General features: G+C 39.3%; 1 long non-coding RNA gene across 5 annotated transcripts; it reads right to left on the bottom strand.

Moving 5' to 3' along the window:
* Positions 1 to 1,479: 1,479 nt before the first annotated feature.
* Positions 1,480 to 10,171, bottom strand: LOC112129081 (uncharacterized). 5 transcript variants are annotated; one of them, XR_008513502.2, is made up of 5 exons: positions 10,033 to 10,163; positions 9,295 to 9,347; positions 8,979 to 9,137; positions 5,537 to 5,711; positions 1,480 to 4,223 (listed from the first exon to the last, which is right to left on the bottom strand). It is a non-coding gene; the product is annotated as an uncharacterized LOC112129081 (long non-coding RNA). The 5 variants fall into 5 exon arrangements; XR_010137123.1 differs by having other exon boundaries at positions 5,537 to 5,730; positions 10,033 to 10,154; XR_002911507.3 differs by lacking the exon at positions 1,480 to 4,223 and having other exon boundaries at positions 5,461 to 5,711; positions 10,033 to 10,171.
* Between the last annotated feature and the right edge of the window lie 2,778 nt (positions 10,172 to 12,949).

The raw sequence follows: 12,949 nt of genomic DNA, 5'->3' as shown, positions 1-12,949 counted from the left end.
GACTCCGTCTCAAAAATAAAAATAAAATAAAAATAAAAATAAATAAATAAATAAAAGCTGACTAGCTAATTTTTGGAAAAACTACTGAAACTTTGAATTTGAATTTCCCTCTATAATAAAAAGAGTCACTGTGAGGGCACTGAGTCCTTGTGAGGGTGAGTTCCTAGTATCATGCCTGAAATGAAGGTGGTACTTACTGCGAGTTAATTGCCAGTGTCCGCTCTCACCCTACAAATGTTCTGTGGAAAGCCTCAGTCTGGCCACCTCCACTCAACTACTGAACAGGGGTTAGCAGGGACCCGTAGCTCCGCCAGTGACAGATTTTATGGATGATCACTTCTCCAGTGGTGTTTGGTTCTGACTGAGCAAATTACCTGCATTTCACCCCTATTCTGTCTGCCTAGACCTCTGTAACAGTATCATCCCTGGAAAGCTGAAGGGACTTGCTTAAGTGCACACAGCCAATTTGGCCAAGCTGCTGGGAAAGATATCATGTGTTCTCTGTGTGTACATGCGTGCTTTCCTCTTCAGCTCTCTTTCTTTTGCTGGAATGTGGCAGTGCTTCTTGTATTTATTAGTTATTTGATAACTGTTTAAGGCCTTGTGGTTTTTATCATCTTTAACCCAATTAATGAGAGCTCTTTCATATGTAAACATCACATGTGCAATACATGTAAATACACAGAAAGACAAAAGAAGGTCCAGTAGTTGTAAGATTTTTCATTTGCCAGTTTTTAAGTTTCTTAAATGTATGTTTTCAAAACCTTAAATTGAATGCAAGTTCCTTGGGTAAGAGTCATGTCTGCACTGTTTTTCTGCCCTGTCCGTGGAAAAGCATGGAGCCTAGTACACAGGTGAAATGCAACTTTTTTTTTTTTTTTTTTTTTTTTTTTTTTTTTTAAGAAAGGGAGTCTCACACTCTTGTACAGGCTGGAGTGCAACAATTTTTTTTGATGGGTTTATTTCCTTTTTAATGATAGTAAGGTTGTAGAAATAATTTTTGGCAAGTCCAACTTTCTCAACTCATGTTAAATAAATGTGTCCAGTGGGGAAGGAAGATGATGACTACCCTTATTCTTGCTCTAACAAACACACAAAACAAAACAAAAATTGACATTGCTTCCAGAGCGTGTCTGTGGTGGTTCTCTAAGCCAAGCAAAACTTCTATTTTAAAAAGTAACAGTTTAATTATATTAGCTTAACCTCATGAAATTGTCAAGAATCCACCGGTTTTGACTTACTACAATGGAAATTTCATAGCGTTCAACTTAATTCCTCTACCCCTAACTGTGAGTGTCAGATCTACCTATTATATTAACAGGGGAGACTAAATGGAAAGCTCACTGTTTAATTAAAATTTGAGATTCTCCAATATCAATATGAACAGCAATAACAACAAAAAATTGTACTTGCTTCCAAAATTACAGATACTTTGATTTTTAAAGTGAAAGAATACTTCAGAGGAAAGAGACATTTAACTGATGGCAATTAAAATATTTTATTTTGCACATTTTTACAAAAACATATGACCCTAAGAAGACATTCTGGGAGCTACTCCCAGGGCTTGGAAAAGGCCGGAACAACTGAGGTTCTGGGAAGCTTAAGCCTCATTAACTTTGTGAGACTTCACCTCCGGCTGTAAGGAAAGAGTTAAACATTCCTGTCACTATTCTCCCTTAGGTCCTATTATCAATGAGTGTGGGTCTTCACTGGGTCCCTCCAGAACTGTTGGATAGTCTTACTCACTGGTCTCTCGTGCCCCAGGTTTGTCCTCTATCTAATACGATTATGCAAGTCCACAGTTTAAAACCCTTTAATAGCATTAATCATATCAGATCACGTTCAAATTCCTTAGCAATTCAGGAAGGTTATTAGCATCTGACTCATGCCCCCACCCACAGCCTCACTTCTCTGCTTCGGATCCTTGAAGCTTCTCCTAACACACCCTACTGCTTGAAAACATTTTTCTTTTGTCTGATTTGTTTCTTCCTAAAATCCCTTCTTTCCCCTATTTTATGCATGTTATTTGTCCACTCTACCTAAGAAATGTGTACCTGTCAGCAAGACTCAGCTTGAATGTAACTTCATTATAGAAACACTCCTAAATAAATGAATATTTCAAAGAAGAAATCCTCCTGGAATTGACTTCTGTGCCATGGTGACTCCATCCCCATCTGAAGAGGATTATTCTCATCATACCACTGATAAAAGAAAAAACTTCAGCTGAATTAAATGTAAAGGGGTTTAAGCAATGAATGATTTGTGAATCAGACAGCCTCCTGAGCCAGAGTAGACTCTGAGACTCCAGCACAGCCATGGGGTGGAAGAAGACTGATGGACAGAAAAAGGAAAGTGACATATGGAAAATGGAAGTGAGGTACAGAAAGAGCTGGATTGGGGACAGCTTAGCGTTTGCCTTATTTGAACAGTTTGAACAGTTGGCTACATTTGATTGGCCAAAACTCAGTGATTGGCACAGTGATTGGCACAAATAGGCTGCAGTCTGTTTACATCTCCACTTGTTGTAGTTCACCATGTGCAGAGAAATCTTTAGGCTGAACTTAAAATATGTAAGGAGGCAGCTTTAGGCTAAACTTGATTTAACAATTTCACCCCAAATTTGAGAGATCAAAACTTTAGTCATTGATGTCACTATAACCATTGTAAATATACTTATTTGGTCTTTAAACCCACTGGGAAATGGTAGAACAGTGGGTTTTGCAAGGTAGGAGCAAGGACTGAGTAGAAGTTACCTCCTTATGCTGGAACGTCCTGTTTACAGGAGAAAAACAAAACCTGATCTGTTCTAGGATCTGTGTGTTTCCTTAAAGTCTTAGTTTGATTACATCACATTTAACACAAGTGACTCCATTTTGGTTTGGTCTGGTCCTTTTGGGTCCTAGTGCGTGAGCTCAGTCCAAAACAATGGTCTCTCATAATTTTGTTTAAAAATTCCTCCTTTTGGTCAGGTTCTCACTTAGGTGAAAGTGTGACCAAAACTTAGGGCTTTAGTGCCACTTTCAGTTACCATCAGTTTGGGTTTCTGGTCTCAATGTGGTCATTCATAGGTTACGATGTCCTCATGGTCACACATTTCTTTCAGTTCTTGTCATTCCAGTTGAAGAAAGATCATTTGACATTTTAGAGATGGCTGCATGCAAACATTTAAAACTTTTGAGAGAATACAGCATACCGGGGAGACTACTATTATAACTATCAGGGGGATAATAGCAAGAGTTTGGAGCATGCTCCTTACCCAAGACCCCCATAAACCAAACCACCTAAAATTAAATAGATCAAAGCATGAGCTAAAGAGTCGATTTGCTTAATTAAGTGGTCTCTTTGCTAATCCTTTACAACTGAATCTCTGTAATCTACTTTTGATATATTTCTCTATAGGCCACAAGTGTCAACAGCGACACAGATAGTGTTCTGTTTAGCCAGTTCTATTATTTAGCATAATTTTCACAAGAGAATTTAAAGTCTGCTGTGTAACCATGGTTTTTACAGTAGAATCTGCTATAGAGCCTATCATGAGGGAAACATTTCTAATCATTGCCTTTTTTACTCCAAACCATGGAAAAAAGGACCTTACAAATGATGCCCTTCTAGAAGAGTGAAGCTCTCCTGGTAATGTTCTCTTTAACCCATAATGTGGGTTAAGAGGAGTGAATCAATGTTCTGTTTCTGACTGATTATTAGGCAAAGTGTGTACCATTAAAGTTTCTGTTTCTCACCTACATTGGGCCTTCATCTTTCATCTGTCAAGATATAAAGTTATCCATGTATAAGGCTGGCTGCAAAATCCTTCATAACTAAAAGTATACCCCATGAGTGCACACAACAGACCCCTTTTCCACTTGTATTGTTCATACAGGCATAAGCAAGGGAAAAATATACGAAGATAAGAGTCTCATGATAATAGAAGTCTTGATCTGTGATGCTGGGAAAAGCTTTTTGCATTAAGGGTGCCATCTTCTTCTTAGGGAGAAACTTCCCTGGTTAGCTTTACCTTAAGGGTTCCAATGGGTGTACAGTTCCAAGAGTGTGGAGGGACCCTTCTCAGTTGTGAGATTATGAACCCAAGGCTCAAGGTCCTGAAGTTTTATTGCAGTAAGGATGGCAAAAGCAGTCTTTCTCTGATGTCTCAGAAGATCCATTCTTCAGGTTCTAGATTGTGAAGGAGTTGATTGTCCTCAGTGAACCATAAAAAGGTTTTTTACCTGTGACATAATTATTATTATAACATCAGTCCTCTTGCATGGTAAAGCTTTCATACAACCAGAAAACATGCACTGAAAATGACTATTAAATGAAATCCCATCCCTCTATAAATGTTTAAATGACCCATTGGGTAGCCAAACATACCTGAAGCTTTGATTGTCTTCCCAGGAGTATAGGTTTGAAAAACCAAACATTGGTCATAAACTATCTTAGCAATTTAGAATTCATCATGCCAATGTATATTTAATTTGGATCATTTTGTCTTTTCTATGATGAGTCATGGAATGCAGAGCTTTTAATAAAATCTTTAAGGAGTCAGAAAGGACAAGGTGACTGTCCTGGTTCTCCATGAGTCCATGCTTAACATTGGACTTATGTCTTCTTGAATACCAGTTACTTCTCCAATTTAGATACATAACGCTGATAACTGATGGGTTAACATAGGTAATTTGACTTAGACCATGGAGTTCATTCAAATTGTGTATCTAAACAATTTCGGTATTCGCTGATTCAGCGTGAAAATCTGGCAAAGTATTTTCTTGGTATTCAATTAATTTTTGTTTTACTTGGGTTAGCAGTTTTGTAACCCAGTCAGTCTTTTCATTAAAGTTCCAGGAATTATTACCCAGTCCAAATGATATGATTCTAAAGTTACCAGAAACCTGTGTACAAGAGTGATTTTCAGGGTCTTTTCCATCCTTTCATGAAACTCCTAAAAGACACCATATTCTAGGATTTCGTGTGCTTGTGAAGTTTTCAGAAACTGCATCAGCATTAAGCAATTAACTGTGGAAATGGCTTTAAATAGTCATAATTAAAGGCACACTTGACAAGGAAATTTGGTTATTTCTGTGGTCTAAAATAAAGTATTATGATTGACAGCATATACCAGACATATTCGAATTTTAGCAATCCCATACAATTTTGGAACATATATTAATATCATTCACTAAAATATAACATGAAGAAGGTTAAATATTATTTTTTATTTTGACAGAGCTTCCCATGTAACTTAACATGTCAAATAATCCTGTTGACCTCCTTTAAAGGCTTCAGGGGCCCTCTATAGCATCTCAAAGTTAGAGGTCAGAAGAGACAATTTTGAAGCTGAAATTTGATTTTGGGAAGCCTGTGTAACCACCCAGTAGGTTCACCTTGCCCACTGCCTAGACAAAGCCAATTTATCAAGACAGGGGAATTGCAATCAAGAAGGAGAAATTCATGCAGAGCCAGCTGTGTGGGAGACCAGAATTTTATTATTACTCAAGTCAGTCTTCCTGAGCATTTGGGGATCAGAATTTTTAAGACCAACTTGGTGAGTCGGGGGAAGCCAGTGAACTGTGAGTGCTGGTTGGTCAGGTCCCAGGTGAAATCATAGGGAGTTGAAGCTGTCTTCTTGTGCTGGGTCAGCTCCTGGGTGGGGACCACAACCCGATAAGCCAGTTTGTCAATCTGGATGGTGTCAGCTGATCCATCAAGTGCAGGGTCTGCAAAATATCTCAAGCACTGATTTTAGGAGCAGTTTTGGAAGGGTCAGAATCTTGTAGCCTCCAGCTGCATAACTCCTAAACCATAATCTCTAATCTGTGGCTAATTTGTTAGTCCTATAAGGGCAGTCTAGTCCCCAGGCAAGAAGGGGGTTTGTTTTGGGAAAGGACTGTTACCATCTTTGTTTTAAACTATAAACTATAAACGAAGTTTCTCCCAAAGATAGTTCAGCCTACACCCAGGAATGAAAAAGGACTGCTTGGAGATTAGAAGCAAGATGGAGTCGGTTAGGTCAGATCTCTTTCACTATCTCAGTGACAATTTAGCAATGGTGGTTTCACCTATAAAATATGTTAACGGTTTGAAACACTTGATATTATGAAATAGAATTCTAGGTCACCATAAATCATTCATTTAGTCAAAATACCAACTCGAAAGTTTTAAAAAGAAAAATCTTCACTCATTCATAGAGGGAAGACTTAGCTTTCCAAACAATCTGTCTCTTGTTTTTCCCTTCTTTATTTGGTAGTTTATTCAAAAGGCAAAGTAAAATCTTTCGTTATCGTTTAATATTACATGAAAATCTTGTTCAAGAGAAAAAGCCAAGTTTCACCCTTGAATTAGTATACTATTAATGTCAACCCCAATCTTTAATAAAATCTTATAGACAAATCTATTTAATCTTAATCAGTTTGATCATAAGGTGAGATTCTCATAAACCCTTTATAACCCTTTACAAATTTTTGTTAAAGAGCAGATCGGTGCTCTAAGAAAACCCTGTTGAGCTTTTATTCCAATATGTAATTTATGGAAAAACTGAATAAAACCCCTTTAACTTTAATTAATAAGTTCACACACAGAGTTACTTTTACAAGATTAACTTTTCACAAACCTTCCACAACTTGCTTAAACCTTCAGCTTTATCCTTATCTAACTTAAAACAATCCTGTAACCCTTTAATCTAGGCAAAAATATCCACATTCCCATGACTTCTTACAATCTTTTACTAAAAACACATTTCACTTTCTTTATACCCCCTGAATGTCAAACTGTTCCTTCAGTAGTCTCAATTATATGTTACAATGTTAACACTTAGCAACTTTTTTTTTTTTAATTATTTTTTGGAGATGGAGTCTTGCTCTGTCACCCAGACTGGAGTGCAGTGGCATGATCTTGGCTCACTGCAACCTCCACCTCCCAGGTTCAAGTAGTTCTCCTGCCTCAGCCTTTCGAGCAGCTGGGATTACAGGCACTCACACCACTCCTGGCTAAGTTTTGTATTTTTAGTAGAGACGGGGTTTCGCTGTGTTGGCCAGGCTGGTCTCAAACTCCTGACCTCAGGTGATCTGCCAGCCTCGGCCTCCCAAAGTGCTGGGATTATAGGTGTGAGCCACCACACCCGGCCTCACTTAGCAAGTTTTATTTTTGGTGAAAAACCTGGTAAATGAGCGATTCTGATTATGTACCAGGTCTGGAACCTAGAACACCAGACAGAAGTGCAGATAAAGTCTGACTCTTTCCAGCATAGCCGGGGGCATGGGTAACTCCACATGTCCCCAGGCATTATTTAGAATCTAATAGCTCTGAAGCAGTTCAGTCGAACACTTTTCAAAAGTCAAAGCAGTTTATGACCTTAAAGTATTTAGTAAACCTAATATCTGACTTGCCTAATTTAGACCAAATGTCTTTATTTTACCAATAACATTTATAGCTGTTTCTATTTCCCAAAGATTACTGAAGTCATGTGAACTAAAAAGCATTACATTTTTTACTTTTCTGACAAAATATTTGATTTAAGCACTTATTATTTTAAGCCAATTAATCAGAGCTCTTTCATATATAAACATCACATGTGCAATAATATAAATACACAGAAAGACAGAAGAAGATCCGGTAGTTGTAAGATTTTTCATTTGCCAGTTTTTAAGTTTCTTAATTGGATTACTGGCTTCACGGTGGAGTCCTTGGAGGAACAGGGCTAGGAAAGCACGCAGTTATTTTCTAGGGTCTAATAAGCAGGCACAGCTGGAAGGCAAAACAGATCCCCCAAAATTCAGGGTTCTATTATCATACTGGCTCCTGGATCCCCAAAAGAGAAATGCTGTGGAACAAGACAGTGCAAGGATTTCCCTGTGCATTTGATTGCAAAGCAACCCAAAGCTGATCAGCCCATCCCCCAGGGGAGTCTTCTCTCTCAGCTCGGGTGGGGGCGTTTCCATACTTTCTAGCTGGCTGTGAGCATGCTTTTCTGATCCCAATGTGGAAAAAGCTGTGTGTCCCCCATAATTACCATTAGCCATCCCTAAAAGTATATTTAGCCGTAGATTTTGAGAGGGATCTATCTGCTTTCAATTCCTGGGGTTTCATGAGGAAAACAGAGGTTTTTCCCAAAGCAGGATCTATGGCACCTCCTCTATTTTCCCCAAGGAGTCCCAAGCTGTTAGAAGTTCTCTTAGGTCCTCTCTTGTGTGCATCAAGAGTGGCAAGACAAAATAGAGAAAAGCAATTCAGCCAACTGAGAAGAAAAAAAACCTTTTTTCTCCAGAAAAAGAAGATTCAAGAAGAGAAAAAATCGTAAAGACCTTTTAAATATATGAGTGGCTTAGATATCTGCTTTTAATTAAGCTGACTTTTAAACATGGCGATCTTTAAAATTTCTTATTACCCTACTTTATCCAGGCCAAACGATGAATATTTCTGGCTTCTAAGCTTTATCAAAACTGACCTCACAGGCGAAACCAATAAGCCTCAATTAAGGTTATGACTTAACCGCGACCGTATGAGATATTTTCAAAGAGGTGGTTAGCAGTTTTTAAAAAATCTAGACTTTCCAAAGGTAGATCAGAGAAAGGAAGATTCTACAAGGAAGCTAGAAATTGTTCATGGAGGGGAAGAAAGTCAACAAATGGCCAAAGTTACACAGACATCAAACCAGAAAGGACTCATTCTCTTGGCCCAGAATTGAACCCTGAACCTGGGCTACCACTGTGAAAGGACAAGGTCCTAAGCCTACGTTCTATCCTAAGGTTCCATTCTTTGTGACAGAATGACACAGAAAGACAAATTCATAGCACAAGGTATACCAGATTCGCTACAGCTTAAGACTGGCCTCGTGAATACTTTTGCCCATTAATTAAAACTTTGCAAGAGAGAGTGATTTTTAACCATTCTAATAACTGGTTTGCAGAGAGACAGAGAGAAAGAGAGAATTGCCTGCAGCAGAGTGGAGAAGGTGAGGAACTCAGGGAACCCAGAGAAAGACTCACCCATTGCAGTGATACTGAATCAAAAGTTCAGGCAGCCACTCGTCGGTCGTGAAGGGATCTTTTCCAGCAGTTCCAACAGCTCTCAAGTTTTCCCCTTTGGGAAGGAAAAAGCTCCCCATGTCCAGTGAGCCTGTACATGCCTAATCCTGTCCCCCACAGCTGTCAGGAAAAAGTAGAAGGTAGATTAATCCCAAGAGAATAGCAGTCAACATCCCATAGTACCAAATCCATTTTTAACTGAGAGGGACTTTACCGAAGGGAGGGCCTCTAACCCATTCCTATCTTTTACCCAGGTAAAATGTACCCCATTACTTACCCAGAGTCAGCCAGTTGGTGCTACGGTCTATTTCCTTTGGCTCGAGATCACAACTAGGCCAAAAGTTAGCAGATTTAATTTTTTTTAATCAATTACTCGCTTAAGCTTTTTATTTGACTTTCATAAAGTCTTTAAATAAAAATACTGAAATCCATTTAGAAGCTTCTGCCTATCAATAGGCATCCCCAGATGAGACTAATTTGGGAGCCCTCATTTTCAAACGCACTTCAGTGCAGTGTTGTTCATTTGGAACATTCCACTATAAGTTATCTTTAGTAAGATTTCACCATTTCTGTCAGACTTTGTGGCTTCTGGGGTCTAATACTTATGCATGTATAAGCCAGAAGGAACTCAGTTCTTCAGAAATTAAGGATCCCATTTTTACCTAAAATATTGGCTTTCTCTCAGGTACCCTTGATCAACTTTGCCAATGATTTTTCCTATCTAAGCGCTCAAGAAAAATGACACAAAGGAGTAGAACACAAAAATCCCTGCAAATTCCCAAAAGCCAGATTTACACTCCCTGCAATATTGCCATTTACCACCATTTTTTTTTCTGCTCCAGTCAGATGTAAGAGGCCTCTAAGTTAGTTAATTACTGCATCCAACCCAATTATGCACACAGTGCAGTTTCTGTCATGACTTCCAAACCCAGTTTACATCAGAAATTTGCTCAAAGAAACTCGGAGAGCTCAAAACACTAATCCATGGAGCTTTGGAATCTGAGTGAGATCTTACCACCGTCCCCAGCTGCCCTGAGAGAGCAACGGGCACGAGGAGGCCGGCGGGTCCCTCGCTTGGTCACTCAGTGCTCACGGGGGTCATTAGAAGCTCTACCTCAATCCGTTCTGACACCATCTGATAAAAGAAAAACTTCAGCCAAATTAAAGGAGTTTAATTGAGCAATGAATGATTCACGAGTCAAGCAGCCTCCTGAGTCAGAGCAGACTCAGAGGCTCCAGCACAGCCACATGGTAGAAGAAGATTTATGGACAGAAAAAGGAAAGTAACATAAGGAAAATGGAAGTGAGGTACTGGAACAGCTGGATTGGGTACAGCTCGCCATTTGCCTTATTTGAACATGGTTTAAACAGTTGGCTACATTTGATTGACCAAAACTCAGTGATTGGCACAAGTGTAGGCTGCAGTCTGTTTACACCTCCACCTGTTACAGTTCATGATGTACAGAGAAACTTTTAGACTGAACTTAAAATATGTAAGGAGACAGCTTTGGGCTAAACTTGATTTAACACCACCAGTCTACCTTGTACACGTTGTTGCAATTCACTTCCCATCCCATAGTATGCTTAGTTAATGCTAATTCTTTGCTTATATCTATTTTCCCCCAAACTTTAGTTTTTGAGAAAGAAAAAAACAGACCAAACCAAACAGGCCTGATGTCTGAAAAGCTGGCCTGGTATTCCCAGCTAGACCATCCTGTTCTCCTTGTGCACACACTCAATCTTGCAAACACCAACCTCAGAAAAGGTTACTTTGAGACCATGATACAGTGAGACAAAATAAGCCCATTTCATAATTTTATTTAAGCACAGATAAAAACAAGTTTGCTGTGCCATCCACAAAATACCAAACATCCTCCTCTCTTGGCTAAAATGAGTGATGACAGCTCCTTATCAATTACAATATTTACCCGTGCACTAGTCTGGTCTGTCCTCCCCACAGATAAGATTAACTGAGACACCCAATTACTGAGTTGCCTCTGTTTTTGGATGATTTCCAAAATAAAGCAAACCCTTCCCTTGAATCGTCCTCAATTCACCAACATAAGCCCAAATCATATAATAGCTTCTGATACCTCCTTGCTGAGATGTCATGGTTCTCTGTGGTGTGTGTTCTGCTCACTGCAACTAGCAATAAACCCACCTTGTTCAATCACAAGGGTGCTCCTGGTGGTCTCTGATTCAAAGACACTGATAGAAATAGCAGTTCCTCTGAGATGCAGCTGAGATCCACACTGCCTCAGACTGGGATGGTGGACTCCGTGTATTAGTCCCTTTTCACACTGCTATAAAGATACTATCCAAGCCTGGGTATTTTATAAAGGAAAGAGGTTTAATGGACTCACAGTTCCATATGGCTGGGGAGGCCTCAGGAAACTTACGATCATGGCAGAAGACAAAGGGGAAGCAAAGACCTTCTTGACATGGTGGCAGGAGAGAGAAGTGCAAGCAGGAAATGCCAGACCCTTATAATTCCATCAGATCTCATGAGAACTCACTCACGATCATGAGAACAGCACGGGGCAAGCAGACCCCAGGATCCAATCACTTTCCTTCCTCCATCCGTGGGGAGGACAATTTGAGATGAGATTTGGGTGGGGACACAGACCCAAAGCATATCATTCAGTGAGGGAGCACATATCTGCACAGCCCTGCGCCTTGGGTGCCACGTTTCCTGGCTGGGAGGTAAGTTCATGCTACATTGAACTGCTGTATTTCAGTGTAGCGTTTGGGCAATGGGTTTATTTTGTTTTCCTAGGCGTTATGTCCCTTGGGATTTTTAGTTATCAGATCTAATTTGTACTATTCTTTGGCAAAATCGTTTCGTGGCACCTAACACCGGCTTGTCTAATGCACCAGCTGTTTGTCTGTCTGCTTGTCTAGTGTCCTGAAAGTTATTTGTCTCTGAGGGGAAAAGCCTATAAGAAGACAGCATTTCTAAGCCTGAGAGTCCATCATCAAAGCCAACCTTAGAAGAAACTGAGAAGATTCCTTCTCAGGCCCGTGTTCTGTTGGCCCTGGGTTACCATTTCAAAATCTTGTAAGTACTTCTTCCTCAGTCTTGCTTTTGTGTCCCTGAGAACTGTTTTTATTTAATTTTTTCTGCTTGGAACCAGGAGATTTTGTCTGGCCCCTGATGGATGCCAATGGGTCTTTGCCAAGCTCCAGAGACAGAAGGAGACAAGAGCCATCAGTAGGGACATGCTGTAGGTTTCATGGCTCTCTTCAAGATACACCACACCCCTTTCAGGCTGAACTGTGGATTTCTTTATGTTTTATTACTAGAACTCTTACTCTTGTGCATAGCTTTTTAAGTGGCACAATTTTTCCAAAACAATTCAAAACTGCAGTGACCACTTTAGAAAACTGTTTATCGAGTAGTACTTTAGAACAAAAAAGAAAGAAAAATGGTCAGTTCTCTTTAATTGATATGAGGAAGCTTCTAAATCCAATTTAGGCCCCAAATTTGCCCCACTAAGATACTCATTAGCTACAGTTAATGAAAAACATAACAAACTATCTCTCTAAGCAACATCGTTATACAGTATTCAGGATTAGCTACTGCTGACATTTCCAAATACTTCTTTTTCTGTTGTTGTTGTTGTTGATGGTTTGAAGCCAGAAATTGCAGATATGATTGTAAATTTAAAATTGGCTAAGAAATCACCTTACTGCATGATTCTTCACTATTTGACTGAATATTTTGTAGAGACTTGAGATATCAAAAAGTTTAAAACCCTCATGAGGGAATTGTCTTGTTTAAAATAAAGCATTTTGTTTAACATGGGACCTATCTCCTCCTTCATTTTCATCTTCTTCAAGACTAAGTCTGACCTTTTTGATCAGATGGCTTGATAAAAATTTTAATGATCCCCATTGTGTAGAAACCAGCTAGATGACACTCTTGGGTGTGA

This window comes from Pongo abelii, chromosome 16, assembly GCF_028885655.2.
Source record: "Pongo abelii isolate AG06213 chromosome 16, NHGRI_mPonAbe1-v2.0_pri, whole genome shotgun sequence".
In the NCBI taxonomy this organism is placed as follows: domain Eukaryota; kingdom Metazoa; phylum Chordata; class Mammalia; order Primates; family Hominidae; genus Pongo; species Pongo abelii.
This window is presented reverse-complemented; position numbering and strand designations above follow the sequence as displayed.